Source organism: Anopheles darlingi, chromosome 2 (assembly GCF_943734745.1).
Source record: "Anopheles darlingi chromosome 2, idAnoDarlMG_H_01, whole genome shotgun sequence".
In the NCBI taxonomy this organism is placed as follows: Eukaryota; Metazoa; Arthropoda; class Insecta; order Diptera; family Culicidae; genus Anopheles; species Anopheles darlingi.
Genome location: NC_064874.1, coordinates 80546057 through 80561056, shown reverse-complemented (window position 1 = coordinate 80561056; position 15000 = coordinate 80546057). Strand labels below are relative to the sequence as shown.

The window sequence follows — 15000 nt, the reverse complement described above, 5'->3', positions numbered from 1 at the left end:
GGAGGGATTATTTGAAATTTATTCAAATTATGATTCACTTAGCGAAACTTCAAACTACTGCTACGTCGTCGTCGTCGTCGGTGGCGGCGTCGCCATGGCTCGAGTTGCGTTACCGTCGGGTGCCTGATGATGAGGAGCCAAGCTTTTGGTGTCGCACGAACTGACACGATACCTTCTACCTACACAACCCCTAAACCCAAACCAACCGACCACAAATCGCATACGCAAACCATTTGAAGATCGTCGCCAAGACACACCAGAGCGGGCGCAATAGGATTTTAATTCAAATGTAAATAATTAAATCATATCGTACCCGATGAATTTCTACCCCCCCGGCACACCACAAAAGGATCTCCTTCACGAGAATTGGGCGGGGGGGGGGGGACCACTGCCAACTGCCTGGTATGAAAGGGAATGCAGGCTCCCTGAAAGGAGCCTTCTGGCGCTGGCTGGCGCTCCAAGTGTCTCTCCACATCGTGTACGACGATGATGTGATGGGCAGAATATGGCCGATGGGTAGCACTGTTGTTTGCATGTTTCATCTCTATTACTTTCGCTCAACCATTAACAGAAGCCCCAACCCCGCCCTCCCCCTCGGTTCCTTTCACTATATCCCCCCCTAACTTTTGGGGTTTTTGGGATAATTTTAAAATTTCGCTCCGCAATAGCACTTGGCCCGGGGGTTTTGGTTTGCGGTGTGCGTCCGTCGGTCCTACAGTCCTAATCAAAACGGCACGGACGAGCAATCGGCTCTGCTCGAGCATAATGAACATCTATTGTGCTTCGTTCAATACATCGGCATGCTTCCAATATCCAATAACTTTCCAGCCAGCCTAGACCATCTCTCGTGCGCCTTCACGTTACGTTCCACACTCTTCAATAAACATCACTCCATGCATAACACAGCACAACGTCCTCTGCCCGCCTGCCCGCTTGCCCGGTGCTGGGGCCAACTTTCTTGGCCTCCTTGGCAATCCTTTTCCTTGAGTCACCTAATGTGGCTCAAAAAAGCGAAGAGAAAGGGTAGAGCATTAGATCCCCTTCGCCCCGGCAAGAGTGGAGCCGCTCAAGCAACGCTCCATACAGACAATCCATTCGGGCTTCAATCGGTCGTTCTGAAGGGGACCCTATAAATAACAGGCCCGATGCAATATTTAAAATTAAATATATTTTGCAATATTCATAAAACCCGCTCAAGTGTTTGTGTGTGTGCGGTGTACAGCAGAAGCCAGAAGGGAATGAGCCTTATGCCGGCATGTCTACATAAGCACTGCGACTTGCCTTATCCGTAGTGGACCAGATTGTTTTGATCCCAGCACTGCTGCTACTCTCTCAGCTATCCTCTTGATAACTTTTAAGCTAAACGATATGCCATCCGATAGTGATACTACCGAAGGCGGCCCCTGACATCACAGTCACAGCAGCAGCAGCAGCAGCAGCAGCAGCAGCAGTATGCCTTATGTCGGTGTAATCGGGACTTCGGCAAACCCGGGTACAGTACCCAGGGCCTCAGTTAGTGCCAGATAGTCAAACAAAACTAATATCGATAATGACTGAAACCCTGACTCCGGGAGTATCTTTCTCTTCTAGTCTCCCCTATCCTCCTCTACCATCGAGCACGACAGCTCGAGCATTTACAAACTGCCCCCGGAACAATCCGACTGATTGGAAGGAATTATGATACGCTCGAAAGAGGAAAAGGCCGGTCAGGCCATATAGGTGATTGTTTGATGCTCCGCTTGCGTGACTTTTTCACCCCGGACCGGACCGGATTGCCATTGCGATGGTCTACGGTATGGCCTAAGAAGCTGAGTCGTCATCTTTCACAACGGACAACGGAGCCCTAGCCAGTCGGACGGTGTCCATCCTTAGGCTAAACATCCAACAATTGCATCCTTATTGTCCGCACGCTCCGTGCGCTTGGGACCATCCCGGGAGTTTCTAGGCACACAACTCGTTCCTCGTTCCCAGCACCCGGATGGCACGTCACACCATCTTCAACCGGGCCCCCCGCACACCAAACTCGCCTCAACAGTAAAGACCAAGGGTGGAGGCAATAGTTTTTAATTTCATTAAAAATTTGCCTCTCTACCCAACGCCTACGTCGACAATTCGTCCTCGTAGGCGTAGGGCTTTCCGAAACGAATTCTAAAGCCACTAGACCCTAGGAGCCGCTCCGGAGCCCGGAAGGAGATGGAGGATTGCGCCCAAGACGGCCAACTGCCGTCGGCTCCACAGTCACGACTACTTCCAGCAGGATAATCAAGTAAGCACCAACCCCCCCGCCCTCGGGCTCGGCCGGCCACCGCCCGGACCACGGGGCGTGTGACGATAGAAAGGATATTGAAAGAAGGATGATCCGGGGGACCCCCGATGGACGACTATGGTTGGCTCAAGCTATGGCTGGCTGGCTGGAATGGATTTAGTTTTATTAAATTTAGCCCAGCCCTGCCGTTGGCCAGCTGCTGTTGGTGTTGGTGGTGGCGGCGAGGCGATGGCCATTGAACAAAGAAGAGGACAAGCTTCCACCAATGTGCAATGGGGTTGGAAGCCGTGTTTAACTGTTCCGGCGTGAGTGGAAGATTAGATTCACGTCCTCCGCACCTCCTTGACCGACCGGAGAAGCCCTTAACCGCCTCTGCATTATTGAGGCCATCAGGCCCGTGGGCTCAGGATTTGCACTGTCCGTGCGCTTCAAGAAATTATGAACTCCCCCCCACAAAACCCGTCCTCCATCCTTTTACGGTTGGCTTTTCGGGATGAATTTTGTAGTGCCAGGAAGACGGAGGGAGACAGAGAGAGAGAGAGAGAGAGAGAGAGAGAGAGAGAGAGAGAGAAAGAGCTTTTTTGAACAGCCCTACTTCTGCCGAGGAGCATCCTTAAAACGGTGGTACAGAGTCCGGGACGCCGAAATGGCATTTAATTAAATCATTCCCAATCGGAAGCGGTTAGCTTTCGCTTACCGGAATGCAGTTCGGGGGAATGTGGAGCGAATTCCTCTGCACAGAAAGCTCGCCGTACGGAACCGTCTTTTGTTTTTAGTTGAACTTAAGAGGACACTGGCACCAGTGGCGCTACTTCCCGTACTACGCCAGCTGCATGATTAAGGAGAAAACCCCCGGGCGCATCACCTTCTTGGGCATATCGGCCCGCGCGAATCATAAACCATGCCCATAGCTTATCGCTGATAGCGAGCTTCCCCGTGCGATACACGAAAAGTATGTCGGACCTTACGGAAATGTCAGAAATAGAACGCCATGGCCGGCCCTGAAGGAAACGACTAACAGACTACAAAGGAGAAAACAAAGTCGAGGTCGAGTTGCCATGCCCAAGCCGGGTACACCAAGTGACACGCAGTACACTCCGTGGGGCCCTTTGATCGCGATTGGAAAATCAATTACTTGATTGTGTTCACGTGCCGTGCATGATTTTTCCATCCATCGATTCCGTGTACCAGCGGGGCCGGCGGACGGTGGAAGCGGTGTAATGTAGCGTAACATTGCCACACCCGAAGCATAATCGAGTGTCCCCGCGGATGGTTTATCGGCGACCTAAAACGACAACAACGACGACGACAACGTCGACGACAAGGACGACGACGACAAGCACACCAGCCGGGCGGTGGAGGCTTTTAAGAAATTGTGACTAATGACGAAAGACGACGAGCTTGCCCGGAATGCCCATTTTTTTGGGGAGGAAGAGGATTTCGCGTTGGAAAGCAGTGCGTCTTGGTCTGTTCGATTTTGGAGTATTTTTTACATCTTCATAAATGGCGTCAATCCACTCGAGGCATCCCAAGAAGGTTCGCTGTAGTGCGTCCGATCAATAGGGTGTAACCCCGGTATCCGGTGTATTACATTGACCGTAATGACATTCGCCAAGGAGTCCGTTGCTTCCATCTAATTCCGTGTCATTGTTCCGTGCGCTACATGATTGGAAAAGTTTGGTTAATCAACAAGGCTCGCACTCGCATACTACTTCCAGTTCCCTGGGAGACGAACGTGGCACTAAATGATAGTATACACCAGGGCACACACACACACACAGGGATCATGCTCCAAATGAAGGCTGCCTCCACTGTGTACCGAGATGTTAAATATCATTATTGCTAATTGAACCCGAGCAAATGAGAAAACGAACAACACAGACACAACGCCGGCAACCGGGTGGTGTACTCGACTAATAATGGTGCCGCGCACAGTAGTAGTCAACTGCTCTGCCCTGCCAGAGCACGAAGCTTTACGTTTCCGCGAACGATGCAAACAAGCTGACGCCCCACTCAACAGCGCATCATATTCGCTGCCATCCGATTGATATGTGATTCGAGCGCATTAGGGCCCGGCTTAGGGCGCCTGGAACTAAATCAATGTCTATATCCAATGTGAATTTGAAGCTAGTTCGTCGTCGTCAAAGTCGCTACCGCCGCCGCCGCCGCCGCATGGGCGCAGTGATCATTAGTCATTGTGCATGGCATTTGCCATATGCTGCAACACTGCCGCCATCGGCATTTTGGGGCAAATTTTTGGCATCGACACATCGCGTCCTTCTATTCGCAAAACCCCAGCAATATATACAATCGAAATTAACCCTTCCAAGCTTGCTCTGGGCGCGCGCGTCCGTCGTACGCACGTTTTACGCGTGCTTCGAACCCGAGTCCAGATAGACACCGTCCTCCCTGAGGGAATGCAATCTACGCATTATGATGCCGAACCGAAAACAGCGTGTTCCGCTGAATTTCGGAGGAAACGCGCGTCACGTCAACTGCACGCAGCTGAGGACAGTTCCAGGCCCGAGGTAATGCCCGTTCGCTAACCTTCCCCCTCCCCACTCTGGTGGTTTGTTTCGGTGGGGACAATGTAATGTGCCGGGTTGTGGCACCACAGAGTAGCACAGAATGGCATGACGCGTACGGTACAGACGACTAAAATGACAATGTCCTTATCGCAGTGGTAGGAGCAAGTTTGATGCAATCATTCTCTGCCCCCATCCCATATATAAAATGGCAAAACAACAACACGGCGCTGTGGGGCGTTATGCACCGATCCTTCCGCAGAATTGTGGCGCTAATGATTGATGATTTCAAATGCAGTACGCACGGTACGACGGTGCGCACGGATTGCAAACGCAGCTGGTTATTGTGATGCACCCCCCGTAGCGTTCTCAATTCGTCCGATGACCATTCGCTCTCGAGGCAGTAGTAAGTTGTGGTTAGATAATTCCATTATTTCCTAGGAAATCGAGAGAAATTAAATAAAATACGCCGGAATGTAAAGCGAGCGCCTGAAAGGTATGCAAGCGGTTTTACACCAAGCTACCATAACCTCACTTTTTCCCAACTTTCCTACACCGACCGGCAACATTTTAGATAGATTAGACGATTGTGAGGTTGTTTCTCGCGAAATGAGCGTTCTGGCCCCCTCCACGTTACTGTTCCGCTCTTAAGCGCGTGGTTCGAGCGAACACCCGAAATTCGCTTTTTCGGAAAAGCGCATTTTACCCGTTTTCACCAAACCAACTGCACACGGTCGCCCGGGTGCCGTTTCTGGTCCTGGATGGTAGAGATGCGTATGCACCGCGTGTGCTGATGAAATTTATTCATATTCATCCTAATCCGGCACGGTGCAAGCACAAGATGAACGATGATTGCGCAAGGCTACCGCCTCCTTTCCCACTCCAAAGCTCCAGCCAATGTGTGTGTGTGTGTGTGTGTGTTTGTCTCCCCGGGAAGCATGTGTTCTAGCCGGGAATCGGTGAACGAACCGTCCCATCTTTCTCCTGGATACCGGTGCCACGGGTTTTGCGGTATCATTTCCAGTCACGAGTCCTGGCGCAAAGCACAGACAGAAGGAAATCGCAGCATATACAAGGGACGAAAGGAGCACGAGAGAGTGAGAGAGAGAGAGAGAGAGAGAGTTTTCTAATTAATTTATGCAGAATCATACACGCCGGCACCGGGTCCTGGGGGCGGAGTTTTGGCCAGGTTTTGGCCCGGGCGTGAGCCAGGACCTGGTGCCCCACGCAGCAGAACGCTAGAACGACATCAACGACGCATCGCACCGTCGTCCTGGATGTCGTCGGCGTGTCTGTCGTCGTCGTCGTCGTCCTGATCCTGGTACTGCTGGCCACGGCCAAGGGGCCCTCACCATCATCATCGCACCGTCATCGATGTCGTCTGCATGGTGGTGCATCTGTGCATCGTTGGTCGTCGCTTTCGGGATGATTGCGTGGTGCGTGGTTAATTTCCGGACCCCGAGCGTGGCACTGGCCGCCCCCCCCCCCGCCCACATGATGCCTGATGGCGAAAAGGTGGTGAAAAGCGTTGGCCACGGCGTTCGCATCGTTTCGCCAGCATAAATCATCAACAACACTATTGAAATGCGCGCCCCATTCCACGCGCGTGGCGCCGGCTCTCAAGTGCACGCCAGCCAGATACTTGAGCAAAAGCCGGCAGCAGAAGCAGCAGCATCTGGCGCTGTTCCGTTCCGTCCAGAACGTCCCCAGGACTCCAGGACCGCGCACCAGCAGAATAGAGCGACCCTAGAGCATTTAATCAGCTTGTACGATTCTGATCATTGTGTTCGGTGAGTACCGGCTGCTGCTGCTGCTGCTGCTGCTGCTGCCGCCGCCGGGAGGCATGGCCATCGATGCCGCTTGCCAGAGACCGATTGAATGATCTTACCAGCTAATTACCGTGTGCGGTGATTTCCTGAGCCAATTTACTTTTTCTCGCTGCGGCTCCAGCTGTCTGGAGGGAGCCGCCATTTGCAGTAGCAACGCGCGTGAGTGTTAGTTCGATTCTGGACCTCGAATGTACCCATGGGAATGGTGCCACATTTCGCTGACTAGCAACTGGCCGATTCTCGGACTTTTATACAAAAAAAAACCGCCAACAAAATGCTCAATTTTAAACTCCACCCCTCAACCCTTGTGCTCCCTTTTGTGTTCCGTTATGTAAAAAGCAAAAAAAAAACAACGGAAAAGGACACACTTCCTACTGTAGGGTGCCCTACAACACATTGTCTTCGGATTTTGTTTCTTTCAATTTCCCCAAAAACCCTACCATCACTACCATCACCCCTGTACCCCGGTAGTCCTCGTTAATGCCACGAGACCCGCACTGCAAAGGCTTCTGCCATCGATGATCGAGGCCATCCTCCCGGCCCTGTTTTTGCCCGCTGCTAAATGTGCTGGTTAATAATTAAAATGGAGGCTCATTGTTGACTGTTTGAACCCTTTTTGCACAGTGCCGCTACTGGAAGGCGGCGGAAGGACAGGGAAACCAAACTTTCTCATTACAACGGTCCATCATCGTTCCATCGGTGGCCAAGGCAAGGCGCCAAGGCTCCCCCCCCTTTCTAATGACATCATCGGTTTCGGATCGACCCTCATCCCGCCCTAGCCACCGCCGCAAGTCTCCGGCGACCACTGGAACCCCCGCAAGTGGAATCAATTGTTCGGTCGATGAAGGATGTACATTTTAAAATTGAAAAAGAACATTTTCTTAGCCCCGGTGGAAACACAGAAAAAGGACTGCGTCTCGACCGGGCCGGGTCTTGTCTCTGCCGGGAGGGAGAGCTCTATTTTTAGCAAAACTCCCCGGAGCACATTTTAAAAAGCTTACGTTTGCAGTAATGAGTTGATGCCCTGTGGCCAAGTGCCGGTGTCCGATGTGCCGGAAAAGGGAAATTCAATTATGCGACCAATTAATGAGTTTTCATGGCGACGGCACTCTCTTTCATTATGCAAAGCCGATACCGAGCTGGGCCGGGGGATGACCACCACCAGGACACCAGCACACACCCGGATAGCATGTTGTTTTGAGCGACTTTTTTCGTTCTATGTTTTTTTTTTTAATAATACATACATCTAAATATCAAACGCCACTCTCGCCAGGCCTGCAAAACAAAGCAAATGCTTGCCCTTCCCGCTGCCGATAATTATGATGAGAAGCCCGCACGCCATCGGAAGCGGCGATCGTCGAGGAGAGGAGGTCGCGGGGTGAAAGTGCTCACGTTCCAAGAATATTATGCTATAGGTAGGGGGAGGTAGGGGATTCACTCGTGTCTGCCGACTGTTTAGTGCTGGTTGTGTACCATAGATTTACCGTTTTTTGTTTTTGGTTTTTGGTTTTTGTTCCTTCGAACCAAAAGCAATTACGAGCTACTTGAGAGGTTCGACCTCTAGCGAAGAAGCGAGTAGAAGATAGTAACCACGCGTCAGAACACACTCGGACTCGAAAGACAAACTACGGCGCTGACAGGATTGCGTATGATTGTGAGGTGAACCGAAATGGACCGGACTCACGGCATCCGCGTGACTCCGGTTCGAGACTAGCGGATTCGCCTTTTCTTCGTCCTCTTCCGACTGACTAATTGATAACCTGGAAAACTCAACAGCCCTTACACACACACACACACACATACGCTAGCCTCTTTTTTTTGTTGGGAAATCATTGTCATTCGTTGCCGGGCCGAAGGAGTGTCATTGCTTTGCCTATTTAAAGGCCATTCAAGATTGGACATGGCCGCCTCGAACCTGCCAGGTCTGGCAGAAGAAGGAGGTGTGTTCCAACTCCATTCCAAGACCGCCCAGAACCGACGAACGTTCCGCCGGGTCCGTGCTCTGTCTGCTGTGTCCATGTATCCGCGCGTGTTTTCGGGTGTAAATGTGTGGTCCGGAGAAGAAAATTAAAATCACGGATCCACTCCGCACAGAAGAGTAGTACAGTAAGCGCACCATGCCCCCCATTGGCCACGACGTTGTCGTTCACGTTGTTTTCCCAAACTAGTGCTCCAAACTGATACCGAACATGCAATATGTCTTCCAAGTGTCTTGTGCCTGTCGTTGCTTGTTTTTTTTTTCTTTTGGTTTTGTGTGTTGTCGTGTGCGACGCTATGTATGAGACGCACGGAGGCACGGAGGCATTTTCAATTACCAAATTATAACCCTCGCTCGCCCTCGCGCCAAGACAAATTTGTCGGAACAAGTCGGAAGTCCAACACCCCCCCCAACAGGGCAGAACACAAAAACAGATAAACAAACTTCGGGATTCGCAGAGAGTGTGCCCCCGGGTGGTGCGGAGAAAAAGGAAACTAATCGCGGCATAAAGGGAGAAAAAAAGAACCGAATGAATGGGAAACTACTTTTTTCGTTAACCGGAACAGTCGTCATTAGTCGTTAGAAAACGGTGGAGCAATACACGGAGTTTTGGTGGTGGTGGTAGTGGTGCTTTGCATAATCAGATTGAATGCGGAACGTGTGTCGTTGAAGCGCGTGCTTTTGCTCTCCGTGGCTGTGGCTGTGGCTGCTGAAAAACCACAAAATGCTGCCACTGATAAACATTTTATCGATTAAACACAGAGCCCACGGGCGCCAGATGAGCTGCGTGCGTCCCTTCCCCCCCACAGAAAAGGCCGAAGATTCAATCCAGAAAAAGGGTTTCCCTTCCAAACGCTAACAGGACGCAACGACAGGCAAAACACGAAAGAGATAGAGAGTGCGAAAGAGAGAAAGAGTCACGTTTCGTCGGAAGCGGACTAGCTCAAATCTCTGCCAACTATTGAAGGAATTAAAATTTATTACCGGACCAACCGCCTGGCCGGATGCCTTGCAAGGACCTCCTCCTCAGACCGACCGACAGGAGAAAGGTGACACCATGAGGTGGCGCTCTCGGTGGCGCACAGCCACGTCAGCCGCAACTCATCCAAAAAGAAAACCCCATTTTCGCTGGAGAGTCGAAAGTAATTTCCTTGGCATCGACTACGGGACGCACTACCTTCCGGTCCGGTTCCGGGACTCACATTAGTTGACGGTGGCACCTATCCTAGTGTGCTCAAGGTTCGAAAATGGCGCATCCCGTAACAAACGGTCACACATTACTCCTTTTAACCCCCTAGACCCCCACCCCCGGGTTTCAAACATGAGACCGCTCCGAGGGGGATGGGTACACACACACACGCACGCATACCCCGAAGCTTCTTAATGTCGAAATGATGATAATTATAATCCTCACAATGGAATATTTTAATGATAGTTAAGGCATAATTATCCATTGAATGTGATTATAAAAGCCCCCCCCCCCCCCCCCCGCTACTTTCCTGACGTCCCTCTAGACCTCCAGTCCTGGGACATCGTTGCCAACCCTCATTAACCCATCGAAAAGGCGGAGACGGACTCGTTCTCTCTCTCTCTCTCTCTCTCCCTTGTGTGAGGGAACACAACATTGTGTTGTGTCACTCACTGCTGCTACTGCTGCTGATGTCGCTGTCTGTGGCTGTACGGAAGGCGATTGCACACCAAGACACACCAAGGCCCACACCATTGACATTAATGGTGCCGACGAGGAGCTGGGGCATCCCTTTTGGTGTTTGTCCAAACGGCCCCGACTACCCCGGGCACCCTCGGCTCCACGGATCGCCCACTTTTGGCAAGCGCGTGAACGACACTCGCCCGGAATCTCCACGTTTGGCACGACAGGACATGGTGCCGGTTGCCGGAGCCAAAGTTTCCACGCAAAAAACCCCCAAAAACCTAGCGAACGGTACAGAGGCCCTCGATGGATGAGAAGCCTTCTCCAGCGGGCACGTGGGATGAATGGTTTTTGGGGATTCGTTTTTTTTTTTCTTCTCTTTTCGCTCGGCCCCGATTTACCACCGAAGGCGGGGGCCATCGTCATCATTTTGGGGTTGCCAAACTTGGCTTCCCTGCTCCAAAAAAAACGCGGTCAACAGGACAGAAGAGCGCGTTTTTGGGTATCCTGCGCTCCTGCTAGGAAACGGTGAACACAGTGAACACTAGGCTCTTCGGAGGCTAATCGAAGTCATCGTCTCACATCAGCTGCTGCTTGGCATTCCTTTTGCGGAGCAGCTAAAAAGGGGGGGTTTAAACCATACGGAACCTTGTGCCCCATCCAGCATGGTCCTTGCATGGTGGTGCTGCTTGTTTTAAAAATTCAATCAATCGCTTTCATTAAATCCAGCTACCTTCTTTCCCCCTCGCTTCTACCATCATCATTATCAGTCGGGCATTGTTGCTGGTTGCCAGACCGACTGCGAACCACCGTTGAGGGTGGGCGGTAATTTTAGCCTCGTTTAGAGCCCATTTTCTGTGTCATTCAATCGTGTGCACACGTGCGCACGTGCATGTGTGTGTGTGTGTGTCGTTGGTGAGGTGAACTCATTTTCATTCGAAAATAAAAGCGTATCCTTCCGCAGTTCCGATTGGCCGTTTTCTATTTCTGGTTCCGGAGTGCTTCGGTCCCGACGATACAAAGGTGGAGGCCAAGCAGGCCCGGTTTTACGGTTGCGGTTCATCCGTCCCCTCTATTCCCCACACACACACACACACACACACACACAAACTTGCCCAACCATTAAGCAATACAATTACAATAACCAATTGGCTAATAATCGTAGCAAAGGGGCACTAAAAACCGAGGCCCAACCCGAGGGCTCGCACTTTGCCTTGTGCCCCATTCGCTAACCCAGTGTGCCAGTTTCCACTCATTATCTGCCGATGCGGGAGGATGCAGACTGGAGGGTAGGGGGTTTGATGGTAGGTAGAAGGTTGAGAAATAGAACGAAGCGTGCCGGAGTGAAGCAGAAATTTTTAATCGATTTTCTAATTAAATGGTTTGCCATGCCAGGCGACCAACGGTGCCTCGGCCCCCGGTTTCTCCCACAGTCCCGTCGGTCCCGTCGTCCGATTTGCCCATAAATAAATCCACATTAGCCGCCCGTGTGCCCGCCCGCCCGCGCCGCTCGGTGGTGTGACACATTTCGATCCATTCGCTCCACCGAGCGCAATCGAATCCGGATTTATGATGCTTTGCAAAACATATTTTTATGCTTTTATCGATCTGGTGGGCTGTTGTAATCGAGGAGGGAGGGAGGGAGGGAGGGAGGGAGGGAGGGAAAGCGTGGGTCTCGGAGCATGTTTTGTCTTTGAATCGGAAGTTTTTGAGTAATTAGGCCATTTCCGGACGATTTCCACCTGGCGTCTCCACCGACAAGCAAAACTAGAAATAGGCGGCACAATATCAATTCATGTTCTCAGAACTCAACTGACAACTGTTTATGATACAAATATTGTAGCCGCAGCCACGGTAAATTGTTATTTCACTCGGGAATTTTATCAATTAAAACTGGTCGTCTATTCCTGAACTACGGAGGAAACATTCTAGCCCATTGTATGTTCTGGCTAAATGGGATGACAATTTATATGCAAGCGAATTCGATTAAATAAACATTTCTTTTATTATGAATGACAGTTACAAGCTCAAAGTGCATCCTAAAAATGAGTTACTTTATATTGCTTTTATATACGAACCACCATAAGTTCTGCCCGCGCAACAGGAGCTGTGAGAGAGGCGAAAAATATAAAACATGTTTTGTCTATTTTAATAATGCAGCCAAACCAATTGATAATCACATGAAACTGTAGATATCCATTTTAAACGAGACAACACACATTGATTGGAACAAATTTTAACCTTTTTTAGTCCAAAGTAAAGTCACTGAGAAGTGGTTTTGACACTGCAACGCCTGCAAGCGTGTTGTTTGTCACAATCAGCTCGTCCTGTACAAATTAATAGTTATCTAGAATTAGTTTTCCTTATTTCCGTTTTCGATTACACGTTTTGAGCGTGCCCGACCGATGGTGATGTGCCACTGGCCGTTGTAACCCGTTTTTTACCTAATATTTTCAGTTCAACTTACTCCCCCCTAATACCTCTAACGTAATCCCATCAACTCAGGAACGAAACGGAACCAACCGCTCTTCTTCACTTCCTCCTCTCTAGCGATAGAAGACCAAACAGCATATCTTACTGTCGTTCGTCAGTGTTTAATAATGATTTCTGATTGTTCAGCATAATAATTATTAATATTTACCTAACTTAAACATTCCTTTAGATTTGGTTTTGAGAGTGTACATTAGCTTTGATTTTGATTTTGGTTTCTGATTATTATTTTTTTTTCGTTTGGTTTTGTTGTTCTACCCTCCTTCCTTATCACCTTTCATACTTAGTTTCCGGGATCCATCGTAGCTTTGCTAATGCAACATTTTTCATATCTGTTCATTCACATTTTATTTTTTGACGGTAATGGTTGCGATTTCGGAGGTTGATTTAGTTTGGTTGTTATACTTCTCATTTGACCTCTGTTGGTTTGTCGTTTTGTCGAGAACGAAATACCATAGGTTTACAGTTTGATCTCAACCGTTCCTTTAAGGGAGATTTTTTTTTTCCAAATTTAATGCGCATTGCACAAACCTACCAAATTCATAAATGATTCCTTACCCCACTCGTAACATGCCCACATCCTTGGCTCTTTCTATCCGTTTAGCCAATCTGGCTCATGACTGCACCACCAAACGCAAACTTACTTCATATACTGCACCTAATATTTTCCTAGCACTATTCTTAGCTTTACTTTAAAATTTTGCACTATTAATTGGAAGCAATCAATCGACTCAAATTCAAGCCCTCACAAACATACACATCGTCACAATTCAAACTCACGATAAGCCAAGTTGCGCCTATCATTAAAAATATTCAAAAAATCAATATTTGCAATCTTTCAAAGTGAAGAATACAGAGAACTTAGAGTAAATAAACATAAAAAGGATCTACTAAATGGTTCATTACTATACATAGTGGAAAAGAGATAGCCCATTGTAGCACATGTTTTGTTTATATGAAAGTTTTGTTTTGCAACAATTAGTTCTTTCATAAACAGACAGCACTGGTCTAGTGTTGAACGCTTTCAAGTTACAACGGTTAGATTGCTTTTATTTGATGTTTCTTCACAGTAAAATCACATTCGCTTTTTTTGTTACGATCATTTGATTAAGCTTTTCTTTACCCATCGATGTGTATGTGACCGCGTTTGGCATAAGTGCACCAGCCCGAGAAAGAGAGATTGGAAGGACTAACCGCCCCGCACTCCTTTAAACCTTCCTTTTCCCAAAAACTCCCTATTGGCAGTTCTAACCATGGCAAACACCACATTGGCTCAAATTCAGGGCACAGACAGTAATCATACAAATCTGAAATACGAATCGGCAATCAAAACCAGGATGTTGAAGCCATCGCAAATCGGAAAACAAAAGGTGTACGAAATTATTTGCAGCTGCTACCCCGCTAATTGGAAGATCGAAATCGGTTGCATCAGTTTGTGCAAATCAAAAATCTAAATACCTGTAATTAGAACCCAAAACACCATCGAAAACTGGCATACCAGAACCAGTGGGCGCGAGGGGCGAAACCCTCGCGGTTGCCCCATTTTCCAAAACTCAAAAAACATGTCATGCTACATGTACGCTAGTGGCATACATTATCACAGAAAGGCAACATTAAATTCATCTCATTATTTCCTTACTGTATGCGAGAGTGTTCATGTGTGTGTGTATGTGTGCGATTTTCAGTTTCATTAGTCCCTGCCATAATCATGGTCATGGGTTGGGGTTTAACTCTGTTTGCTGAATGCATTTTTCCCTTTATTATTTTCTTTATTCTAGTCAGTGATCATTGTGTGCCTCATTTCAAAGTTTGTTTCGTTTATTTGTTTTTCTGTACCTTCAACCATTCGTTCGTGTGCTTTATTGTTTCTGCGTGCGTGTGTGCGTGTGCGTGTGTGTGTGTCTGTTTTCATTCAGTTGTTCCTAGTTTCCCATCGGTATACTTTTATGTTTCATCCCGTACATGAACTTTATTGGTTAGTAAGCTAGTAAGGAACGTTTAAAAAGAAATAAATATTAATAACGAAGGTGCGTACGTTGCAAGGGTATACAAAACCAACCCGAACTATTCCGAATGAGTAGGGGAATCGAAACGCGTCAACTTCCGCATCGCAAATTACCATGATCGATCTCGTGTCGCAAAAAAAAACATACCTAATGCTAAACATCTCACAACTGTCGGTTAACACTTCAGCCAATCGAGCAATCGGATGCGACAAAGCAAACATTTGTAAAGCTTGACACTTTACATACCCAATTGGA

General features: G+C 48.8%; 1 protein-coding gene across 1 annotated transcript in view; it reads left to right on the top strand.

The window, feature by feature from the left end:
• Positions 1-15000, top strand: part of LOC125948391 (broad-complex core protein-like) — a 63759-nt gene that overhangs the window by 43251 nt on the left and 5508 nt on the right. The gene's annotated exons all lie outside the window — the stretch shown is intronic.